Source organism: Rhinopithecus roxellana, chromosome 14 (assembly GCF_007565055.1).
Source record: "Rhinopithecus roxellana isolate Shanxi Qingling chromosome 14, ASM756505v1, whole genome shotgun sequence".
NCBI lineage: Eukaryota > Metazoa > Chordata > Mammalia > Primates > Cercopithecidae > Rhinopithecus > Rhinopithecus roxellana.
The window spans coordinates 89,632,863-89,646,120 of NC_044562.1; the positions used below are offsets into that span (position 1 = coordinate 89,632,863).

Sequence of the window (13,258 nt, forward strand, 5' to 3'; positions counted from 1 at the left end):
TGGGTTTGTAGATAAGGCCTGTAAGGAGGTGATGATAAAAGGTTAAATAAGATAAGGCTGGGGCTAATCCAATAGGGCTGGTTCCTTTATAAGAAGAGGAAGACACCAGATCTTTTTTCTACACTGTGGGAAGACACAGCAACAACATGGCCATCTGTGAGCCATGAAGAGAGCTCTCACCAGGAACTGATGGATAGCACCTGGCTCTTGGATTTCTCAGATAGGTTTATACCATCTAGTCTGATATTCAGTAGCCCAAGCTAATATATTGGGTGTGTGTGTGCAAATAGCTTTTCAAGATTTTTTCCAGTTCTTTTAGATATATACCCAGAAATAGAATTGCTAGATCATGTAGTAGTTCTATTTTTAATTTTTTGAGGAACTTCCATATTGTCTTCCATAGTGGCTGCACCATTTTTCTTTCTTTCTTTTTTTTTTTTTTTTGAGACGGAGCCTCGCTCTGTCGCCCAGGCTGGAGTGCAGTGGCCGGATCTCGGCTCACTGCAAGCTCCGCCTCCCGGGTTTACGCCATTCTCCTGCCTCAGCCTCCCGAGTAGCTGGGACTACAGGCGCCCGCCACCTCGCCCGGCTAGTTTTTTGTATTTTTTAGTAGAGACAGGGTTTCACTGTGTTAGCCAGGATGGTCTCGATCTCCTGACCTCGTGATCCGCCCGTCTCGGCCTCCCAAAGTGCTGGGATTACAGGCTTGAGCCACCGCACCCGGCCAAGCTGCACCATTTTTCATTCCCACCAACAGTGCACAAGGGTCAAGGGTTCCAATTTCTTTATATATTCACCAACACTTACTTTCTGCTTCTCACTTTTCTTTTCTTTTTCTTTCCTTTTGTCTTTTCTTTTCCTTCTTTCTCTTTTCTCTTCTCTTCTCTTCTCTTCTCTTCATTTCTCTTCTCTTCTCATTCTTGACAGAGTCTCTCTGTCACCCAGGCTGGAGTGCAGTGGCGCGATCTTGGCTCTGGTCAACCTCCACCTCCCTGGTTCAAGCAGTTCTGCATCAGCCTCCCAAGTAGCTGGGATTACAGGCATGTGCCACAATGCCCAGCTAATTTTTTAATTTTAATTTTAATTTTTATTTTTGGTAGAGACAGGGTTTCGCCATGTTGGCCAGGCTGGTCTGGAACTCCTGTCCTCAAGTGATCCACCTGCCTCAGAGCTTCCCAAAGTGCTGGGATTATAGGCATGAGCCACCACACCTGTCTGAGCCACCACGCTTGTCTTTTTGTCTCACTGTGCTGTCCAGGCTGGAGTGCAGTGGTACAGTCATAGCTCACTGCAGCCTCAAATTTCTGGGCTCAAGCAGTCCTTCTGACTTAGCGTCCCAAGTAACTGAGACTATAGGTGTGCGCCACTGCACCCGACTAGTTTTTTTCTAGTGATGGGGGTCTCACTATGTTTCCTAGGCTGGTCTCAAACAACTAGGTTCAAGTGATCCTCTTACTTTGGCCTCCCAAAGTGATGAGATTATAGGCATGAGCCACTGTGCCCAGTCCTGTTTTTCTGGATAATGGCCATCCAGTCGGTAGTGAGGTAATACCTTGTGGTTGTGATTTGTAGTTTCCTGATGATTAGTGATGTTGAGCATCTTCTCATATGCTTGTTGACCATTCGTATGTCTTTGGAGAAATGTCTATTGAAGTCCTTTGCCCATTTTTAAATCAGTTTATTTAGGGTTTTTTGGTTACCAAGTTTTAGGAATTCTTTATGTATTCTGAATATTAACCCCTATCAGATATTTGATTTGTAAATAATTTTTTCCATTCCTTAGGTTTTCACTCTGTTGATTGTTTCCTTTTCTGTGTAGAAATTTGATGTCCCTTTGTCTATTTTGGTTTTGTTGCCTGTGCTTTTGGTGTCCTATGTGTGAAATAATTGACAAAATCTAGTGTCATGAAGTTTTCCTACTGTGCTTTCTTATACAGGTTTTTGTTTGTTTGCTTTTGTTTTGCTTTGAGACAGGGTCTCACCCTGTCACCCAGGCTGGAGTGCATGGTGCAATCATGGCTCATTGCAGCCTAGACCTCCCGGGCTTAAGCAATCCTCCCACCTCAGCCTCCTGAGTAGCTGGGACCATAGGCACGTACCACCATGCCTGACTGATTTTTGTGTTTTTTTGGTGGAGATAGGGTTTGCCACGTTGCCCAGGCTGGTCTCAAACTCCTGAGCAGTCTGCCCACCTCGTCCTCTTAAGTGCTGAGATTGCAGGTGTGAGCCACCATGCCCAGTCTCTTCTAGTAGTTTTATAGTTTCAAGTCTTATGCATAGTTCTTTAATATATTTTGCATTTTGGGTTAATTTTTCTATATAGTGTAAGGGTCCAGCTTCTTTTTTTTTTTTTTTTTTGGAATGTGGATATCCAGTTTTCCCAGCACCATTTATTTATTTATTTATTTTATTTATTTATTTTGAGACAGAGTCTCGCTCTGTCGCCCAGGTTGCAGTGCAGTGGCCGGACCTCAGCTCACTGCAAGCTCCGCCTCCTGGGTTTACGCCATTCTCCTGCCTAAGCCTCCCGAGTGGCTGGTACTACAGGCGCCTGCCACCTCTTCCGGCTAGTTTTTTGTATTTTTTAGTAGAGACGGGGTTTCACCGTGTTAGCCAGGATGGTCTCGATCTCCTGTCCTCGTGATCCGCCCTTCTTGGCCTCCTAAAGTGCTGGGACTACAGGCTTGAGCCACCGCGCCCGGCCCCCAGCACCATTTATTGAAGAGATTATCCTTTCTGCATTGTGTAGTCGTGGCATGCTTATTGAAGATCATTTGACCATATATGCAAGGGTTTATTTCTGGACACTATTCTGTTCTATATGTCTGTCTTTATGCCAGTACCACACTGTTTTGATTAGTATGGGTTTGTAATATGTTTTCAAATTAGAAAGGATGAGGCTTCCAGCTTTGTTCTTCTTTCTCGGGATTGTTTTGAGATACCATATGAGTTCATAATTTTATTTATTTATTTATTTATTTATTTATTTATTTATTTATTTATTTATTTATTTATTTGAGGCAGGGTCTCTCTCTGTCCCCTAGGCTGGTGTGCAGTGGCATGATCTCAGCTCACTGCAACCTTCGCTTCCCAGGCTCAAGCAATCCTCCCACCTCAGCCTCCTGCGTAGCTGGGACTATACACATACACCACCATGTCTGGCTAATTTTTGCATTTTTTGTTGAGACAGGGTTTCACCATGTTGACCAAGCTGGTCTCAAATTTCTGACCTCAAGTGATCCGCCCACCTCAGCCTCCCAAAGTGCTGGGATTACAGGCATGAGCCACCACGCCTGGCCCTGTATATAAGTTTTTATGTAGACGTGTTTTCAATTTTCTTGGTTATACATATATCTAGGAAAGTAGTTGCTGAGTCATACGGCAACTCTGTTTCACCTTTTGAGAAACTTTCATATCTTTTTTCAAGGGGGTTATACCATTTTATAATTCCACCAGCAATATTGAAAATCACAATTTTTCTACGCCCACAGCAACACTTGCTATTTGTTGTTTTCATTTAGCCATTCTAGTGCAAGTGCTGTTGTAATTTCCTGGATGTGACACATAAAAAGGCTTTTCAAGATTGGTGCAAGAAAGAATGTGTCTTTGTGTTTACTTGTATTTCCAAACAGGTGATACTTTTACTGTTGGTCTTTGCCCACTAAATTGGAAGATATATTATCTTGTATTTGCCTTCAAAGCAGGGTTTTCCTACTTTAGTCCATTGACATCTTGGACCAGATAATTTTTTTTCCAGATAATTTGTGTGTGTGTATGTTGGGGAGCTATATGTGCGTTGTAAGATTTTTGCCAGCCTCCCTGACATCCCTCTACCAACAAATGTTAGTGGTACTACCACCTGTTGTTGTGACAACCAAAAATGTCTCCAGACATCTCCAAATATCCCCTGGGGTGTAAAACTGCGTATCATTGAGAACTTTATGGCCCTAAAGAAAGAGATACAGTTTTATTCTCTGCTCACTTTCTTCTCGTAGTCTCAATTATTTGTCATTTGCAATATTTAACTTTGCTCAGCAAAATTTTAACCTTTCAAATAAAAGAGATAGGTTACTGCTTTAAATTCTTGCTAAATAATTCTCAGGGCAGGTGTTCCTAAGTGAATTTGAACTTAGAAGCATAGAATAGAGATGGATGAAAGTATCCTCATTTTATTTTTTTCATAAGAAAATTTATTTTTGAAATAAAGATATTTGCGACACATATGCTTGTAAAAAAATCCCTAGATATTAAGAGAGATGAAGTGTTAAAGATTAATTCAACAAATTTTTAAAAAAATTTTTATAACAAAACCTGGATAAATTATGTAATTTGTTTCAAGTAAGCTTGTAATCTGATGGGTGACAGAGGTAGGAACAAAAAATCTGTGGTGTTGGTTTGTTTGGGAAGAATGAGGTTTGTCTGTGTGTTGCGGAGGGGTGGGGGTGAATGTAAGTTTAACACACAGGAATGGATTTGTTTGCTTTTGGATAAAAATTAATTTATAATCTCACTTCACACAATACATATGTAAATAAATGACAGATGGATTATAATGATTAATAGTTTTAAAAAGTCAGGCAATGAGAAAATAGAGTAAAACAGAAGTGAATACTGGAAGTCTGTGTCTCCCCCATCTCTCCTTCCTCTGCCTTCCCTTCCTTTCCCCCTCCCTCCTTCCCCCTTCCCTCCATTCTCCTCCCCTTCCCCCTCCCTTTCCTCTCCTTCCCTCCCCTTCCCCTTCCGCCTTCCTTTACTCTCTCCCTCCGCCTCATTTTCTTTCCCCTCCCTTCCTCCCTTCCTTCTTTACTTCCTTTTTTCCCTCCTTCATTGCCACCCCACTGCCCCCCCCCCCCCACCGCCCCCAGCACTTTGGGAGGCCAAGGCAGAAGGATTACTTGAGCCCAAGAATCCAAGATCAACCTGGGCAACATAGCTGCAGTTTTTGTTTTTGTTTTTGTTTTTGTTTGTTTTTTCTTTTTGACAGGGTCCTACTTTGTCACCCAGGCTGGAGTGCAGTGGCGTGATCTTGGCTCACTGCAGCCTTGACCTCCTGGATTCAAGTGGTCTTCTTGCCTTAAGTAGTTGGTACTACAGGCATGCCACCATGTCCAGCTAATTTTTTGTGTTTTTTTTGTAGAGATGGAGTTTCACCATGTTGCCCAGGCTGGTCATGAACTCCTGAGCTCAAATGAACCATCCACCTCGATCTCCCAAAGTGCTAGGATTATAGACATGAGCCACCATGCCCAACCTGCAAAAAATTTTAAAAACAGCGGGGCGTGGTGGCGCTCACCTGTAGTCCCAGCTACCTGGGGGACTGAGGTGAGAGGATCACTTGAAGTAGGCTGCAGTGAACTGTAAGCACACCACTGCACTCTAATGTGGGCGACAGAGTGAGACCCTGTCTCAAAAAATAAAATTAAATTTGAAAAAGACAGAGTCTCACTGGAGTGCAGTGGTGTGATCCTAGCTCACTGTAGCCTTGAACTCTTAGGCTGTAGTGATCCTCCTGCCTCAGCCTCCCAAGTAGTTGGGACTACAGGTATGCATTGCTACATCTAAGTTTTTTATTTTATTTTATTTTATTTTATTTTATTTTATTTTATTTTATTTTATTTTATTTTATTTATTTTTTAAACAGATTTTCACTCTGTTGCTCAGGCTGGAGTGCAGTGTCACGATTTTGGCTCACCGCAACCTCTGCTTCCTGGATTCAAGTGATTCTCGTGCCTCAGCCTCCCGAGTAGCTGGGATTACAGGCATGCGCCACCATGCCTGGCTAATTTTTGTATTTTTAGTAGAGACAGGGTTTTGTCATGTTGGGCAGGCTGGTCTTGAACTCCTGACCTCAAGTTATCCGCCCTCCTCAGTCTCCTAAAGTACTCGGATTAGAGGCATGAGCCACCACGCCTGGCCCAGTTTTTGAATTTTTTGTAGAGACAGGGTCTCAGTATCAGTATGTTGCCCAGGCTGGTCTCAGAGTCCTGGCCTCAAGCAGTCTTTCTTACTCAGCTACGTGTCACTGGGATTACAGACGTGAGTCAGTATGCCAGACTGAAAAAGCCTTTCTATATTTAGTGTGATGGGAAAATAAAAAGGAAATCTTGATAGATTGGTAATATGAAAGACCTTTTGCATTGTAGCAAAATGAAATTTTTATGTCTCATGTCACTTTGAAGAGCTGTCCCTTTGTTCCCATTTCAGTACTCTGTTGTGTCATGTTTTACTGCAGTAATAAGATCCCCCCATTAATTTGTTCTATTCTTGTTGGAATGGACCATATTATAAAAAATAAAGTTGGCTAGGTGCAGTGGCTCACGCCTGTCATCCCAGCACTTTGGGAACCCGAGTCAGACAGATCACCTTGTGTCTGGAATTTATTCCTTCTGGTGGGTTCTTGGTCTTGCTGACTTCAAGAATGAAGCTGCGAACCTCGCCGTGAGTATTACAGCTCTTAAAGGTGGCGCATCCAGAGTTTGTTCCATCAGATGTTCAGATGTGTCTGGGGTTTCTTCCTTCTGGTGGGTTCCTGGTCTCGCTGACTTCAGGAGTGAAGCCGCAGACCTTCACGGCAAGTGTTACAGCCCTTGAAGGTGGTACAGACCCAAAGCGTGAGCAGCAGCAAGACATATTGTGAAGAGTGAAAGAACAAAGCTTCCACAGTGTGGAAGGGGATGCAAGCAGGTGGCCACCCCTGGCTGGGGTGACCAGCTTTTATTCCCTTATTTGGCCCCGCCCACATTCTGCTGATTGGTCCAGTTTACAGTGCGCTGATTGGTCCATTTTACAGAGTGCTGATTGGTCCATTTTACAGATTGCTGATTGGTGCATTTACAATCCTTTAGCTAGACATAGAGTGCTGATTGGTGTGTTTACAATCCTCTAGCTAGACAGAATAGTTAGATCCAAGTCCCCACTCCACCCAGGAAGTCCAGCTGGCTCCACCTCTCAACCTGAGATCAGGAGTTTGAGACCAGCCTGGCCGATGTGGTGAAACCCGGTCTCTATTAAAGCTACAAAAATTAGCTGGGTATAGTGACATGTCCTGTAATCCCCGCTACTCGGGAGGCAGAGGCAGGAGAATCACTTGAACCCGGGAGGCAGAGGTTGCAGTGAGCTGAGATTGAGATTGTGCCACTGCACTCCAGCCTGGGCAACAGAGTGAGACTCTGTCTCAAAAAAAAAAAAAAAAAAAAGAAAAAGAAAAGAGAAACATGGTTGTTTCTACAAATAAGTATTTTGGTAGGAATTTATATATGAATTAATGGCTAGGCACAGAAAAAGCCAAGGGGTTACTTTAAGATTAGATGTCTAGGAGCACTGATGTATATGTATTTGTATATTATTGTGGATATATATATTATTATAATAACATTTGACAAAATAGTATGTGTATTTTAGGATTTTGGAGCTGTTTTTAGTGGGGTTTGTTTTAGGAGGTAGTGGATAGTAGGTTATGGGTAAGTTGTGTTTTGGGGTTTCTTTGGACAGCATTATTAAAGTTTAATTTACACAAAATAAAATTTATTCTTTTATGTTTCCAGCTGGATAAGTTTTGTCAAATGTATACAGTTATGCAAGCACCACCACAATCAGTAAAAACGTTTTTATCATCCTCATAGTTTTCCCTCTTGCCTGTTTGCCACTGCTCCTGCTCCCACCCCTCACTCTAAGCAACTGTTGATGGATTTTCTCTCTGGTTTTATCTTTAGTATTTGATATATGTGAAATTAATTTACTAGATAATTCAAGTTAACTAATATAGAATTAGCTATTCGTTTAGGAGTATATGTTATGCTTTTCCATCTTTTTTTGTTTCTTTTTCTTTCTTTTTTTTTTTTTTTTTTTTTTTTAAGAGACAGAGTCTTGCTCTGTCACCCAGGCTGGAATTCAGTCATGATCCTAGCTCACTACAACCTCAAACCCCTGGGCTCAAGCAATCTTCCTTCCTCAGCCATTTAAGCTGTGACTACTGGCATGTACCCCCACACCTGGCTAATTTTAAAATTTATTGTAGAGGTGGGTTCTCATTGTGTTGCCCTGGCTGGTCTTGAACTCCTGGACTTGAGCAATCCTCCTACCTTGGCCGCTGAAAGTGTTGGGGTTATAGGCGTGAGCCACATCCAGCTGCTTTTCCATCTTTAAAAACAAAAGCAAATGACATTCATAGTAAATTAGACATTTTTGTATTTGTCTCTAATATTTCATATATGTATGGAGTCATATATTGCGTAGTCTTTTGTGTCAAGTTTATTTCTTTTTATTGCTGAATAATATTTACGCTATTGGGAGCAATGCTGCTGTGAATGAATATCTTATATACTGGTGTTGGTGTGAATGTATATTTTTGTTGTTGTAGTATTTAAGAGTGAAAATTGCTGGGGTGCAAGGTAAATATATGTTTACCTTTGTTAAGAAAGTGCCCAACTTTTTTCCAGAGTGCCTATACTGTTTTACATTTCCACCACCAAAGTATGAGGGTTCCAATTGCTCCATATACTTGCCTGGGTTGTTTTTTGTGTTAGTGTTGGTGTATGTAGTTATATCAAAATTTTTTAAGACTATAGTTGGGTATGTTCTACATGTGAAACACTTTTGTGTTGAAATGTTTTGTGGAGTTCACTAGTGATTTTTAGAACACTATATGTTCTAAAATGTTCTGTGTAATTTTGGATGGAATGGTCCATTGTTTTATTTATCCTTTTTCTCTAGAACTAACTCTACGTTTGGAAGTAGTGTATCTTATGTTTTTCATTCTTTAATAACAAAACTAAATAAACTTCTTAGTGAATTAGACATTAATTTATTTTTTGAGACCGAGTTTCACCCTTGTTGCCCAGACTGGAGTGCAATGGTGCGATCTGAGCTCACTGTATCCTCCGCCTCCCGGGTTCAAGCAACTCCCATGCCTCAGCCTCCCAAGTAGCTGGGATTACAGGCATGTGCCACCATGCCTGGCTAATTTTGTGTTTTTAGTAGTGATGGGGTTTCACCATGTTGGTCAGGCTGGTCTCGAATTCCCGACATCAGGTGATCCACCTGCCTTGGCCTCCCAAAGTGCTCGGATTATGGGTGTGAGCCACCACACCTGGCCTATACATTTTTTAAAGTGTAGTAAATATGTGACATACTGGCTATGTTGCATCACCATATATTTGAAAATGCTATCCAGATGCTTTTTTGTATAGGTGTTCTGCAAGATATGCAAACATTTTATTTATTTATTTATATTTGTATTTATTTATATATTTAAGACAGAGTCTCCCCCTCTTACCCAGGCTGGAGTGCAGTCGAGTGATCACAGCTCACTGTAGCCTCAACCTCCCAGGCTCGAGCCATCCTCCTGTCTCAGCCTCCCAAGTACCTGAGACTACAGATGTGTGCCACCATGCCTGGCTAATTTTTTAATCTTTTGTAAAAACAGGGTTTCACCATGTTGCCCAGGTTGATCTGAAACTCCTGGGCTGAAGCAATCCAATCACCTCAGCCTCCCAAAGTGCTGGGATTACAGGGGTGAGCCACTGCACCTGGCCTATTTTTAGTTTTTTGAGGAACCTCCAAACCATTCTCCATAGTGGTTTTATTAAATATGAATAAGTGTACTTACCTTTTCTCCAGACCCTTGCAGCATTTGTTATTGCCTGTCTTTTGCCATGTTGCCAGGGTTGGTCTCAAACTCCTGGGCTCGAGTGGTCCTCCCGGCTTGGCCTCCTGAAGTGTTGCAATTGCAGGCGTAAGCCACCATGCCTAGCCCTACAAATATATATATATATATTTTTAATTGAGACAGAATCTTGCTCTGTTGCCGACTGGAGTGCAGTGGTGCAATCTTGGCTCACTGCAAGCTCCACCTCCCAGGTTCACGCCATTCTCCTGCCTTAGCCTCCTGAGTAGCTGGGACTACCTACAGGCGCCCGCCAACATGCCTGGCTAATTTTTTGTATTTTTAGTAGAGACAGGGTTTCACTGTGTTAGCCAGGATGGTTTCAATCTCCTGACCTCCTGATCCACCCGTCTCGGCCTCCCAAAATGCTAGGATTACAGGCGTGAGTCACTACGCCTGGCCACAAACATAATTTTATACAGAGAATTTGAAATTTGAAAATTAATATAGGCTGGGCGTGGTGGCTCATGCCTGTAATCCAGGCACTTTGGGAGGCCATAGTGGGCAGATCACCTGAGGTTGGGAGTTCGAGACCAGCCTGACCAACATGGAGAAACCGCGTGTGTACTAAAAATACAAAATTAGCGGGGCATGGTGGCGCATGCCTGTAATCCCAGCTATTTGGGAGGCTGAGGCAGGAGATTGCTTGAACCTGGGAGGCAGAGGTTGTGGTAAGCCAACATTGCGCCATTGCACTCCAGCCTGGGCAACAAAAGCGAAACTCTGTCTCAAAAAAAAAAAAGAAAGAAAATTAATACATTGTTGAAATAATTTTATTTCATTAAATATGCATAATAATTTTTAGCTCTACAATTTTATGTTTGCTTTTGTTTTTGAGTCTGTAAATCATAATGATGGACCTACTGGGCATTCATTTCAATATAGTATTAGTGTAATAGAGCAAAGAGTATATTAAGACTCATCGGCCGGGCGCGGTGGCTCAAGCCTGTAATCCCAGCACTTTGGGAGGCCGAGACGGGCGGATCACGAGGTCAGGAGATCGAGACCATCCTGGCTAACACGGTGAAACCCCGTCTCTACTAAAAATACAAAAACTAGCCGGGCGAGGTGGCGGGCGCCTGTAGTCCCAGTTACTCGGGAGGCTGAGGCAGGAGAATGGCGTAAACCCGGGAGACGGAGCTTGCAGTGAGCTGAGATCTGGCCACTGCACTCCAGTCCGGGCGACAGAGCAAGACTCCGCCTCAAAAAAAAAAAAAAAAGACTCATCATCCGGGCCGGGCGCGGTGGCTCAAGCCTGTAATCCCAGCACTTTGGGAGGCCGAGACGGGCGGATCACAAGGTCAGGAGATCGAGACCATCCTGGCTAACATGGTGAAACCCCGTCTCTACTAAAAAGTACAAAAAACTAGCCGGGCGAGGTGGCGGGCGCCTGTAGTCCCAGCTACTCGGGAGGCTGAGGCAGGAGAATGGCGTAAACCCGGGAGGCGGAGCTTGCAGTGAGCTGAGATCCGGCCACTGCACTCCAGCTTGGGCGACAGAGCGAGACTCCGTCTCAAAAAAAAAAAAAAAAAAAAAGACTCATCATCCTACCACATTTGGGGATATAGTCTCTAGACCTTTTTTGTGCCCATGTGCACACACTCAACATAAATTTTTTTTTTTTTTTGAAACGGAGTCTTGCTCTGTTGCCCAGGCTGGAGTGCAGTGGTGCCATCTCAGTTCATTGCAGCCTCTACCTCCCAGGTTCAAGCAATTCTTCTGCCTTAGCCTCCTAAGTATCTGGGACCACAGGCATGCATCTACCACGCCCTGCTAATTTTTGTATTTTTAGTAGAGACAGGGTTTCACCAGGTTGGCCAGGCTGGTCTCAAATTCCCGACCTCAGGATCCACTCACTTCGGCCTCCCAAAGTGCTGGGTTACAGGTGTGAACCACTGCACCTAGTCATAATTTTTTTTAAGATGGAGTTATATTATGCTGGTGTTTAATATGGTCTTTTCCCTTTAAAAATAGATTGTAGATTGGCTGGATGCAGTGGCTCACACCTGTAATCCCAGCATTTTGGGAGGCCGAGGTGGGCGGATCATGAGGTCAGCAGTTTTGAGAGCAGCCTGGCCAACATAGTGAAACCCTATCTCTATTAAAAATACAAAAAACTTAGCTGGGCATGGTGGCAGGTGCCTGTAACCCCAGCTACTTGGGAGGCTGAGGCAAGGAGAATCGCTTGAACCTGGGAGGTAGAGGTTGCAGTGAGCCAAGATTTTGCCACTACACTCAAGCCCGGGTGACAGTGCGAGACTCTGTCAACAAATCACATCTAAATAATTTTTCATGACTGCATAGTATTTTATTTTGGGGTATATTATGATTTTGATAACCTAAAAATATCTGTAGAGAACTGATTACTGGCTGGGTGCAGTGGCTCATGCCTGTAATCCCAGCACTTTGGGAGGCTGAGGTGGGAGGATTGCTTGAACCAGCTTGTGCAAAATGGCAAGACCCCATCTCTACAAAATGTGTTTAAAAAACTAGACAGGCATGGTGGCATGTGCCTGTAGTCCCAGCTACTCGGGAGGCTGAGCTGGGAGGATCCCTTGAGCCCATGAGTTTGAAGCTGTAGTGAGCCATGATTGCACTATTGCACTCCAGCTTGGGTGCCAGAGCAAGACCCTGTCTCACATACACAAAAAGAGAGAAATGATTACCAGTGTTTACAATAGTAACACTGCTCTATTAAGTAAGTACACTTATACATATTTGTGTATTTGTTTTTTTAAATATAAAAATTTGAAAGGGAATGTGGAGTCTTAGAAACATCCATATTTAAAATTATTATTTTATGATGCTCTCCAGGCAGGTTATAGAAAATTATGTAGGTTAAGAATGTTTCTAGGATATTCAAAATTTAGTCCTCTTTTAAGAGTAGCTAATGAGGATGGCCACCCATTGCAACATCGGTTGAAAAATAGAGTCCTCCAAAACCATCTCATGGAATTCTTATTTATTTGTTTATGGGTTTATGACTTATATATTCACACCATTAGAATATAAACACCTTAAGGGTAGGTGGGCACTGTCTTATTCCCAGCATTTTTCCTGGTTTAGAATACTGCCGGGCACATAACCCACACTTAATAAGTATTTGACTTTTTTTTTTTTTTTGAGACAGAGTGTTGCTCTGTTGCCCAGTCTGGAGTGTAATGATGTGGTCTTGGCTCACTGGAACCTCCACCTCCCGGGTTCAAGCAATTCTCCTGCATCAGCTTCCCAAGTACCTGGAACTACAGGCGCATGCCACCATGCCTGGCTAATTTTTTTTATTTTTAGTAGAGACGGGTTTTCACCATGTTAGCCAGGATGGTCTTGATCTCCTGACCCCATGATCCACCTGCCTTGGCCTCCCAAAGTGCTGGGATTACAGGCATGAGCCACCGTGCCCTGCCTCTTTAATTACTGATTTTTATGTAGACTCCTGAATATATAAGCCTCTTAGAGGTTTGAGCGTGGTTTATGTGCTTTTCTGTGATTTAGCTGTTGCTCTGAATTACGGGAGAACAGTATATCTTATTGCTTTTTGGGAGAGCTTGGATTATTTTGTCAGCTTAGAATTGGGATGGGTGTGTGTATGTCTGT

General features: G+C 43.0%; 1 protein-coding gene across 2 annotated transcripts in view; it reads left to right on the plus strand.

The window, feature by feature from the left end:
* The window catches only part of BMPR2 (bone morphogenetic protein receptor type 2), a 203,329-nt gene that overhangs the window by 80,258 nt on the left and 109,813 nt on the right, over nucleotides 1–13,258 (plus strand). The gene's annotated exons all lie outside the window — the stretch shown is intronic.